Source organism: Suricata suricatta, chromosome 11, assembly GCF_006229205.1.
Source record: "Suricata suricatta isolate VVHF042 chromosome 11, meerkat_22Aug2017_6uvM2_HiC, whole genome shotgun sequence".
Lineage (NCBI taxonomy): Eukaryota > Metazoa > Chordata > Mammalia > Carnivora > Herpestidae > Suricata > Suricata suricatta.
Window position 1 is genome coordinate 92369688 of NC_043710.1, and position 10965 is coordinate 92380652.

At 46.1% G+C, this 10965-nt stretch overlaps 1 pseudogene; it reads left to right on the forward strand.

The window, feature by feature from the left end:
• The first annotated feature begins 6464 nt into the window (after positions 1-6464).
• On the forward strand, positions 6465-6559 carry LOC115272936 (annotated as a pseudogene).
• The last annotated feature ends 4406 nt before the right edge of the window (positions 6560-10965 follow it).

Below are 10965 nucleotides of genomic sequence, written 5' to 3' on the forward strand. Positions count from 1 at the left end.
GGAGTCTCTGAGCCAATACCGCTGTCAAGGATGGTGAGCATCTCCCAAGAAGAGTCTACCCGATTGTCCCCACCCCATGCAGTCATTACCTGGGAACAGCCCCTGGGAGGCATGTCCTCGTTGCCCACTGGATTTCAGAATATGGTCACTGGGGCCCTGGTCAGTAATGCTCAGAATCCCTCCTAAATCAAAGCGAGGCAGTGATGTAAAGGAAAAATACGTATTTCCTTGTCTTAAGGGTAGAGTACCATTCCACGACTTTTCTAGCAGCTGAAGGTTTCTTTAAAATAAAAGGTTGAGAATCTTTTGGTTTTATTGTTGAGTGGTCCCATCTTTAATATTCTAATGTTCTATGCTTATAATCTCAGAGTATTCTAGAATGCCAGCTGGCGTCCGATTTTAGAATTTCCTCTGTGTCTCCATGAAAGGGGGTCCATGGTAAGTGTCAAGAGGCAGTCGCTAGTTTTCCTGTTTCTGGAAATGAAGAGTTGGAGCCATGAAAGCCCTAAGTTAGTGGCCTTGGCTCTGCCCTTGCCTGTGAGCCTCAGCTTCCTTCCTGATCACATGCTTGCTGCATCATTATCTACCAGCGTGATTCAACCTAGCTGTGAATTAGCTAGAATTACCCTAGGAGTTTTTATAATAATACACATGCACAGACCTACTTAATCAGGGTCTCTGGGGGTGGGGCACAGAAATCTGCATTTTTGAAAGCTCTCTAGATGATTCTCGTGGTCAGCCTGGTACAGAAACCCTGACTAGGCACACAAAACCCTCTCTGAAGGAAGAATGTGAAGCCAGGAGAAAGAGATTTACCAGCTGCACTTGAACTCCAAACCATACTTTGTACCTTGCTTGGGAATAGCCCTACATCTTAGTAGCCACCTACCTTGGGCCCGACTTTGTGTCTTTCATGGCTCAGGTTCATCTGCATGTGTCATTGCCTGGCACACGATGACAGCGCTGGCTGGTCCCCTCTGCACGGACCTGATCCATGCCACCCCCAGAGGAAGGCAGTCGAGATGACACTCTTGCATGTTTTTAGAGGAATTTTTACTAAAGGTCCAAGTGTTCAGAAGACTTTTCACCCTCTCATAGTGGATGAGAGCCATCTTGGTCATGAAGCAGGTAGAATATAAACCCAGACACTCATAGACTCTGACACAAAAATCCATCTTGCATATGCGCAGTTAGCTCTCCCTCCACGTGCGCTCCTGTGGTTATACTTCTGCCTCCCGTGTGCCCTGCAAAACTGACCTCAGCTCACTGAGAGCTGGTGGCTTATTGCTACTTATACAGAGCTGTTCCCTGGATCAGATGCCGATCCTATGCAAGGGTGTGACGGTGTGACCAACCATTCTGCCACCTTGTAGATTCAAGTTCCTGGCAGTAGTGCCCAGAAAGAAGGTGCTCGAAAAGGTTTATCGAACAAAGAGGAGTTATTTCTTGTTTTGGGCTGTAGCCTCTGCTAATGTGCTGAGCCTGGTCAACACCAATACCCACATGGGATTGCAAATAAAACAGTAACACTGAAAATGCAGTACTTGTTAGGCCCAGGGCTCAGTGCTTTCATGAATCATCTCTTTAATCCACCAATGACTCCATGAAGAAGGTATGAGAGCTGCCATTTTATGGATGAGGAGATCATGAACTTTCTCAGTGTGAAAGGGAATGAGTGCAAGAGCCCGTACTCAACCATCAACATCAGAGAGTTGCAGAGGCATTTTCTTGTCTTCCCTCCTCCGTGTAAAAAACTGTTTTAATCAGAAGAACCCCATTCCCTGAGAGTTTCTCAAGGGTCTCTACTGAGAGGCCTCAGTTTCCAGGTCCCTTCACAATCCTTGTAGGTCTGGCTTGACACACTCCCCAGCACGACCCCGGGGCTTTCAGCCCTGGGCCCCGTCCCCCTGCGCTCCTCTACTGCCTGTCTCCTCTCCTTCCTTCTCAGACCCCTGGTGGACTTGCCTTCTCCCTAGTGGTCTGGAGAAGGTGCTGGCCCAGTGAGTTTGGTGACATGATTCCCGCCCCTGCTTCATTCCTCTCTGGCTCTCCACGTGGGCCTTCCTTGTCCATCACCTGCGTCGCAAGCACTGTCATCTGGTGACAGAGAAGAGGAAGGGCAGTCTTCTTATGGAGTTTAACTTCATTATTACTCTTTAATTTAGTGACCTTGTAAAGTTAGTTTCTTTTTAAAAAATTTTAACATTTATTTATGAGAGAGAGAGAGAGAGAGAGAGAGAGAGAGATCGATCATGAGCAGGGGAGGAGCAGAGAGAGAGGGAGACACAGAATCCGAAACAGGCTCCAGATTTTGAACTATCAGCACAGAGCTCAACACAGGGCTTGAACTCACAAACTGTGAGATCATGACCTCAGCTGAAATCGGATGCTCAACTGACTGAGCCACCCAGGCACCCCAATAAAAGTTAGTTTTTTGATGCAGCAACAGAAGTATTTCATTTACTTGTCTTTACCATAATATAAAATACTCTCTCTTTTCTTCCCATTTTGCCTGACTTTGCTAAAACTTCCCTCAGGACCCACAGGGTCCGTGGATAATATATTGTCCATCTCAACACTGACCCTCTCCACCGGACCTGGTTAGAATCCCTGACCGGGCTGGCACACTGTGAGGTCTCCCTGTCAGAGTGAGCCTCTTCTGGTCTCCTAAGGACTGACTCTGTCTCGTCTCCCTTCTTTGAGAGAGGGTCAGCCCAACCGGAGTGCCAGCCGCCTCCCTAGATCAATCCTCAGGTGCCATCACCCAGAAAGGTAAGGAGGTGGTGCAGCGTGGCCTCTGGATTACGATTGAACAGACAAGGCTGAAGTCAGAGGCTGCGGGCTCAGCTCTTGTGCTTGAGCAGGGCTATGGCAGAAGGAGTCGGTCATTGTCAGCAGGCCTTAGAAGACAGAATTGCGTGTCTGGCCAGAGAGCCATGAGATATTTATTGGGCACACTTCAGGTGCTGGTGTTCTGTTGCTGCTCTGCCTCAGACATGCGACCTGTCAGTCATTCATGCATGTGGTGTCTTCCTCTTCATCTTTTTGTTTATAGCTTATTTATTTATTTTGAGAGAGTGAGAGCAGAGGAGGGACAGAGAGAGAGAATCCCAAGCAGGCACCACACTGTCCTCACATAGTCCGATGCAGGGCTTAAACTCATGAACCATGAGATCATGACCTGAGCCAAAACCAAGGGTTGGACGCTTAACCAAGTGAGACACTCAGGCGCCCCCATACAGTACTCTTCTGAGTGCCTGGGCACAACCCCATGAAGGAGACATACATGGTCCTGGGCCTCAGGGAGCCAAGAATCAGGGGACACTGACTGTCTCTGTGTCATTTTTGCCCTCCTGAGAATGATGTTGGATGACAAGAAACCAAGTAAGTGGCTTTTTTCTAAAAGGTTTTGAGTATGTGAGAGATAAACTTTGATTTTGTGTTATCAGTTATCCCTCCTCGTGCCCTTCTGGTTGGGACAGCACAATGTCAAGATGGGAATGGAGATACGAAAGGAAAGGATACTTGTGTAAATGGTAGGGCCACTTTTCCCAGATGTGTTTAAATGGGATTGTTGACTTGGCCTCCCAGAGCCATGCCACCCTTAAGGTACACTCATCATTCATTCATTCATTCCATCATTTATTAAGCATTTTCTGTATGCCAGGCACAGCACTAAGTGCCAGGATCTCAAAGTCAAATAAGAAATGTGCCTTGACAGCCTTGACCTCAATAAGCTTGGGTCCAGTAGTTGAGACCGCCATGTTAAATAAGCAAGTGCCTAGACAGAGGGACATATGCTGTAATGAAGGTGTGTACAGGGCATAGAAGGACACAGAAGAGAAATTGGCCAGTTCTACCAGAGGAAGTCAGCATGTCTTGAGCTGAGTTTTGAAGGGTAGGTATGAATTCCCTAGGCAGCCAAGAAATAGGAACAGGGGAAAACATCAGCAAAGAGGAAGACAAACTAAAGAAATGACAAGTATGTTTGTAAAGCTGGAGTATGAAGAACAGTGAGAGAGTATGGAGTGTATAGAGTACGGGGTATTAGATGTGAAGTGATGATAGTGTTTAGGGGCATAAAGAAGGTGTGAGCGGAAATGATCAGAGGTGAAAACGGAGGAATAGTCAGACGCAAACAGACTTAGGAGACTAACATGGCATGATAGGGAGTTTGGAATTATCTTGCAGATCATGTTGAGTTGCTAATATTTCTTATATAAGGAAATGACATAATCATATTTGTAGCTTATTCGTATTTTATAAATCATAACATATTATATAAAGTTTCCTCTGGCAGCACCAAGAAGAGCTGATTGAAGGAAGCAGGTGTGAGACTAGAAGTAGGAACACCATCGAGAAACATATTTGTCAGTTTCTCCAGTTAACATTCACAAAAACCCAATTTAAGCTAGCTTAAGCTGAATATATAGATAAAGAAAGAGAAAGCCCTAAATAGGTTGTAAAGCTTCAGGGACAGCTGTATCCAGGAGTGCAAACCAGGCCATCAGATCTCTGTCCATCTCTTTATTCTGCTAGTTTTCTCTTTTCTTTGTGTGTTGCATTCTGTCACACTCTAGACAGATTATTTCCACATGGTGGGAATGATGGTTGCTGGAAATCTCAAGACTGTATCTTGATGTAGAAGTGAAAGAGGCTCTATATCTCCCAGAATCCTTACATCGAATTTCACGGAAGCACTTTGATTGGCTCTGCATGGAGCATATTCTCCCTGTGGACAGGTACATTGGGTGCTATGATCATCCAGGCCTTAGTGACATGGACTGGGAGAAAGACACTTCCCTAAAAGGAAAGCTGGTGCAGTTATCAAACAAAGAAACTGAGGGCGTGTACAACAGATCAAAGTACGTTGGCCACAACAGCTTCATTTAGGTAAAAACTAATGAAGAACTGAATTTTTAAGTTTATTTATTTATTTTGAGAAGAGGTTGGAACCAAGAGAGGAGAGAGAGAGAATCCCAGCCAGGCTGTCAGCACAGAGCCTGCTGTGGGGCTAGAACTCACAAACTGCAAGATCATGATCTGAGCCGAAGTTAAGAGTAAGATACTTAACCACCCAGGTGCCCATACTTCTTCTTTTTTATTTTATTTTTATATAGTTTTGAGACAGAGACAGCATGAGCAGAGGAGGGAAAGAGAGAGAGGGGAACAGAGATCTGAAGCAGGCTCTGTGCTAACAGCAGGGAGCCCAACGTCCGGGAGACCAGGACCTGAGCCAAAGTCAGGACGCTCACCCGACTGAGTCACCCAGGCGCCCCTAGGTTCAATAACTTCTTAAAAAACAGTTTGTAAAGAACAATTTTTCACATGCCTCACAGTGTCTGTGCAAAGGCAGCTACTGCTGGCCGCCAGAGCTGTAGGGGACATGGTGCACTGGGACTACCAGGGCCCCTGGCCATTCAGGGCGCCTGTGAGGTGCGGAGTCAAGTCACAGGAGGCTACTGAGAGGTGCTGACTTTGGAGAGCAGCTTTCCTCCAGGCTTGTTGGCAGAGGACGCGAGGATGGTGTCCGTTCCCTCGAGCCTGGGAAAAGGCTGGTTGGCAGCGCTGCAGAAGGCTCCCAGCTGCTAAAACTTTCTCAGCTGGCTTCATGGACCAAGAGGCGAGGCGGTGGGGGCTGCCAAGGACATGACATTTCTCATGCTAATGAGGGAGGGAGGCAGCAGCCAGGGCGAGGCTGATTTATGTTTTGATGCTGAACATCAGGCTGCATCTGAGACTAGGTGAGAGCAAGGACCTCTTTATGCTTCTAGAGCTTTCAGGGTATTCTTCTGTCTTCCCGTGGACACAGGGTGCCTGACTGCACCCCTTTCTCACACTGCCCCCCATGGGGTCTTCTAGCCCCTTCTTCCACCTAGAGCAAACCAGAGCTGAGACTGGGAGCACATACGGGCATCAGAGAAAAAGGTCATCTTGCTGCTCTCACCCTTGACCCTGAACTTCTTAAAATCCATGGGCACTTTTGCGGAGGGACCACCTTCTAGTTGCAAGCGATCCCAGTGTGGTATGCATATGGGTGCAGAAGGGTTTATATAGCCTTGGAAAGATGTTCTCAACATACTGTCAAATGAGAACGAAAGTTTCAAAACAGTACATGGTGTACCTGATGTCACAAAATATGAGTACGTACGTATGGGATGTAGTTGCATACAGACAAAGTATAAAAGAACGTACACCAAAATGTTCAGTGCGGGTGAACGCAGTGCGTTAAGCGTCCGACTTCAGTTCAAGTCATGATCTCGCAGTTGGTGAGTTCGAGCCCCGCTTCGGGCTCCGTGCTGACAGCTCAGAGCCTGGAGCCTGCTTTGGATTCAGTGTCTCCCTTTCTCTCTGCCCCTCCCCCACTTATGCTCTGCCTCTCTCTCTCTCAACAATAAATAAATAATAATAAAAATTTTTATATGTTAGTAGTGCTTTTCTCTGTATTATAAGATTTTATTTGTATCGCTTCTTGGCCTTTTGGCTAAGATCAAGTGTAGTATCTGTTCTTATCAGTTTAATATAAGATTTTATTTGTGTATATATGTCTTGAATTTTGGCTTTTTTCATTATTTTCTAATTTTTCTTTAATAAATATATTAATTACATGATAATAACAATACTACTAGTAGTAACAAACACAAGGTGTACTACTCTGGTATCTTTTTAACATAAGGCCGGAAAAGCAGTCAGAATGGAACTAAGAGAAATCAAGACCATCGCAGTGGACTGAACGCTTACTCATATGTTGAAAGCCTAACCCAGACTGTGAAAGTATCAGGAAGCGGGCCCTCTGTAGGTGACTCTGTTATGGGGGCAGGTCAGGAATGGGATGAGTCCCCGAAGAAAAGAGGCCCCAGAGAGCTCTCTCAGCCCATCTGCCACGTGAGGGCACAGTGAGGGCCATCTATGAACCAGGAAGTGGGCTCTCACCAGACACCGAACCTGCCTTGACCTTGGACGTTCAGCCTCCAGCACTATGAGCAATGAATTTCTGTTGTTTCTAAGCCACTTCGCCTATGGTGTTTTATTCTAACAGCTTCAGCAGACTGAGACAACTTGACTCTAAAAAGATTCATAGGACTCTCGGGCGCTCAGTCCTGCTCAGACTCCCGTGTGTATATCCATGTCCAACGGGTAAGGAATTCTCAGGGTGTGGAGCCCTCTTGAAGACTGGTGTTCCCTGAGTCTATCCATGCAGGGAGCCAAGAGAGACGACGGTAACCACTCTGACACGGGACTTGAGGGGAAGGTGGAGGGGGTGTAGGTAGATACAAATATGAGAAGAACTTTGGCTGGCTGAGGGGGCTAACGGGAATGACCATGAACGATGCTCCATGTTGGGGCTATGCCACTGGGGTGAAGCAAGTGGAACTCCTTCCATTGGAAAAGAAAAAAGGTTGTATTGTGGTTTTTTTAGGTTAGAAAAACCCTTCCTATACTGTATGACCCATGCAGCACCCAATCCCTATTCCAGGATCATAAACCCCACCACAAAAATTTGAGTTGCTAAGTTTTTTGGAGTCTGACACAGTGGGAAGTGTGAAATGCAGGCATCTGGCAGGCCAGAAAGCAAGTGGTTTTGAAATATTTATTTCCAGGAAGCATTAGCTATGATTTTTTTTTCTTTTATGGTTTATTGTCAAGTTGGTTTCCATGTAACAGCCAGTGTTCATCCTGACAAGTGCCCTCCTCCATGCCCATCACCCCCCTTGCCTTTCCCCTCCCCCATCAGCCCTCAGTTTGTTCTCAGTATTCAAGAGTCTCTCATGATTTACCTCCCTCATGTTAGCTATGATTTTTAACCATGTACTGAAAGTTTTGAGCAGACACAAAGCTCGGAGTTCTGGTCAGCCAGCCAAGAACCACTGACTGGGCTACTTTCTCCCCAAAAAGAAAGCAGGTAACAGGCATAGAGGCAAAGATTAGGGGCTCCCCTTCTGCTTTGTAGGCCTTTTTGTGTTTTTTGTAGGCATCTCAGTTGAGAGGAAAGGGTGCTAATGCTGAGATTAATAACCCAGGATACTCTAGAAGGCTCTGTGAGCTTTAAAAATATTTTAGAGGGGTGCCTGGGTGGTTCAGTCCATGAAGCGTCCAACTTTAGCTCAGGTCATGATCTCATGGTTCATGAGTTCGAGCTCTGCATAGGGCTCTGGGCTGACAGCTCAGAGCCTGGAGTCTGCTTCGGATTCTGTGTCTCCCTCTTTCTACTCCTCCCCCACTTGCACCCTGCCTCTCTCTGTCTTTCAAAAATGAATAAACATAAAAAAAAAAAAAACTTTTTTTTATGTTTCAGAGAGGTGGGTGATCCAGAGGAGGGGAGGGAAAGTCCATCTTGACCAATGGTACGAGTTTAAATTTGGGGCTCCCTGGTCAATTATCTGCAAGGGCCACTGCCTTTCATTAATTACACTATAAACAACTCTTCAGTGAAAAGGGCCCGCTGGTTGTGGGAGGCAGGGGAGGGAAGGCCATCAGTGCCCTCCAGACAATAGTCACATCCTGGACCCCAAGAGACAGACTTCTGTTTTCACCTGCTTGCAGAGATGCACAGCCCTGAGCAGATGAGCCCCTTTCCCAGGGTGGGAGGAGGGTCCCTTTATCCATATCTGGTAAAATCATTATGTGCTAGTCCTCTAACTACTGTTGACACGGGGTGGGGGTGGGGGGGCGGGACGGGAGCAACAAAGGCTGAAAGAACAAAGAACAATATTTTTTTTCCCTACATTTCCAGCTGAAGTGGTGAATATTGGATCACTTACATGGAAATGTTCTTGAGGTTTTTCCAGATCATTTCAAGAAGGCAGGTGCTTTCTGAAAATGAGCATTCTGCTTCTGGTTTAATTTTTGAAAGCCATCTGTGATTGATTTATTAGAGTGCTAATAATGTTTTGTTTTCCTCTGGTTCCCCCCCCCACCAGGCATCCGAAACTTCTCTCATCCCATATACCCAGCTCAGACGTAGAGAGGTCAAAGTCCCATGCTGTGTGGTATTTACAGTGTTTTGAGAAGGCTAGCTTACAAGCTGCTGGTTTTCCCCTAACTCTAATGTTGGGGGTGCGGTTGGGGACTTTCTGTTTAAAACAAAACTGCACCTGAGATTTCACAATTTGTACTAGGGTTATCTTTTCCACTGTGGAAAATTAAATCACACAAGAATTTAGCAGGGGCAGGGGGATGAGATCTACTGTCTTCATGGGACGCCTGGGTGGCTCAGTCAGTTAACTGTCTGACATCAGCTCAGGTGATGATCTCATGGTGAGTTCGAGCCCCACATCGGACTCTGTGCTGACATCTCTGAGCCTGGAGCCTGCTTCAGATTCTGTGTCTCCCTCTGTCTCTGCTCATCCCCCACTCACATGCTGTCTCTTAATCTCTCCCCAAAAAATAAAAAACATTAAAAAAATTAAAACAAATCTGTCTTTGTAAATTTCAAGTATGCAGTATAGTATTACTACCTATAGTCACCATGTGTGTGTTAGATTTACAGGACTTATTCACCTTATAACTAACAGTTTGTACCCTTTAACCGCTACCTTGCTGGAAAACTGCCCAGCCTCTTGCAACGGCCATCCTTCTCTTTTTCTGTAGCTCTTTTTTTTAAGGTTCCGCATATAAATGATACCATACCATATTGTATTTGTCTTTGCCCAAGGCTAATGTTAATGTAGAGAAAGGATTTGAATCCAGATCATTCTATGCAATACCGTGTGTCCCTACATCCAACACTATTCTCTAGAAGGAAGTAGGGAGAAGGAAGTTGGCCATTAATCAGTCTTCTTAAGAAAGAATCTAGGGACGCCTGGGTGGTTCAGTTGGTTAGGCGTCCGACTTTGGCTCAGGTCAGCATCTTGTGGTTCGTGGGTTCAAGCCCTGCATTGGGCTCTGTGCTGACAGTTCAGAGCCTGGAGCCTGCTTCAGATTCTGTGTCTCCCTCTCTCTCTGCCCCTCCCCTGCTCGTATTCTGTCTCTTACTGTCTCAAAAATAAACAAACATTAAAAAAAATAGAAAGAAAGTATCCTCTAAAAGACCCATGCCCTGTCTTTAACCTGACTCTACCTCATCTCTGGAGACAGAGCCCACACTCCGTGGTCTAGATGAACTTTACTCTCTTTGCACTATGGCTTATTGGTGTTAACAGAGCTTATTTGCTTAAAGGTCTGAAGAGTCTTCTGCCAGAGGATTTATGCGGAGAGAAATAGCAGCGAGAGGAGGGGAAACGCTTAGTGTAGTGTCAATCACTGGGATTTGTCCCCCTAAGCCCATCCTGAGTCCTATTGAGAACAAGGAAGGAGCTGATTATCTGGTCTATTTCCAGTCTTTCTCTTGACATTACCACCGTGTCCATTTGGCTCATTAGAGAAACTTCTTAAAGCATCACAGAAGTCACCTTTAGGGTTGTTTGTCCAACTCGCCCATTTTCCCTGACACTGACATTTACAGCCATGAGCTGGCTCTTGGTGGCCGTGTTCCAGCTTTGAGTTGGTGCTTCCTCTTGCCTCATTCCATCCCTACTACCTCTGACTGTGCAGAAATGGGCTCTTGACTGAAGCTGGACCAGAATCCCTTCCAGGAACTAGGACTTGGGACTGAGAGAAGGTTAGTGGCTGGACCTGCACTGTGTAAACTTGGGAGCGATCTCTGCCAAGTAGACTGAGCACCCAGAGAGCTGCTCTTTAGACTGAAAAAAAAATCCAACTAATCAGTTGCAGAGGGAACTCGAGCAGGGACAAAGGTACATAGCAAATGCTGTCAGCACAGAGCCCGATGTGGGGCTTAAACTCACAGACTATGAGATCATGACCTGAGCTGAAGTCAGATGCTCTCTGAGCCACCCAGGCACCCCAAAAGTATGTTTGTCTTAAATCAGCTTGAGATGGTTTCTAAACTTACAAAGGAGAATTCTAACTTTTCAGAGTTTTGGGAGTCAGGACATAGTATAATCTATCTTTTTTCTTTTTAAG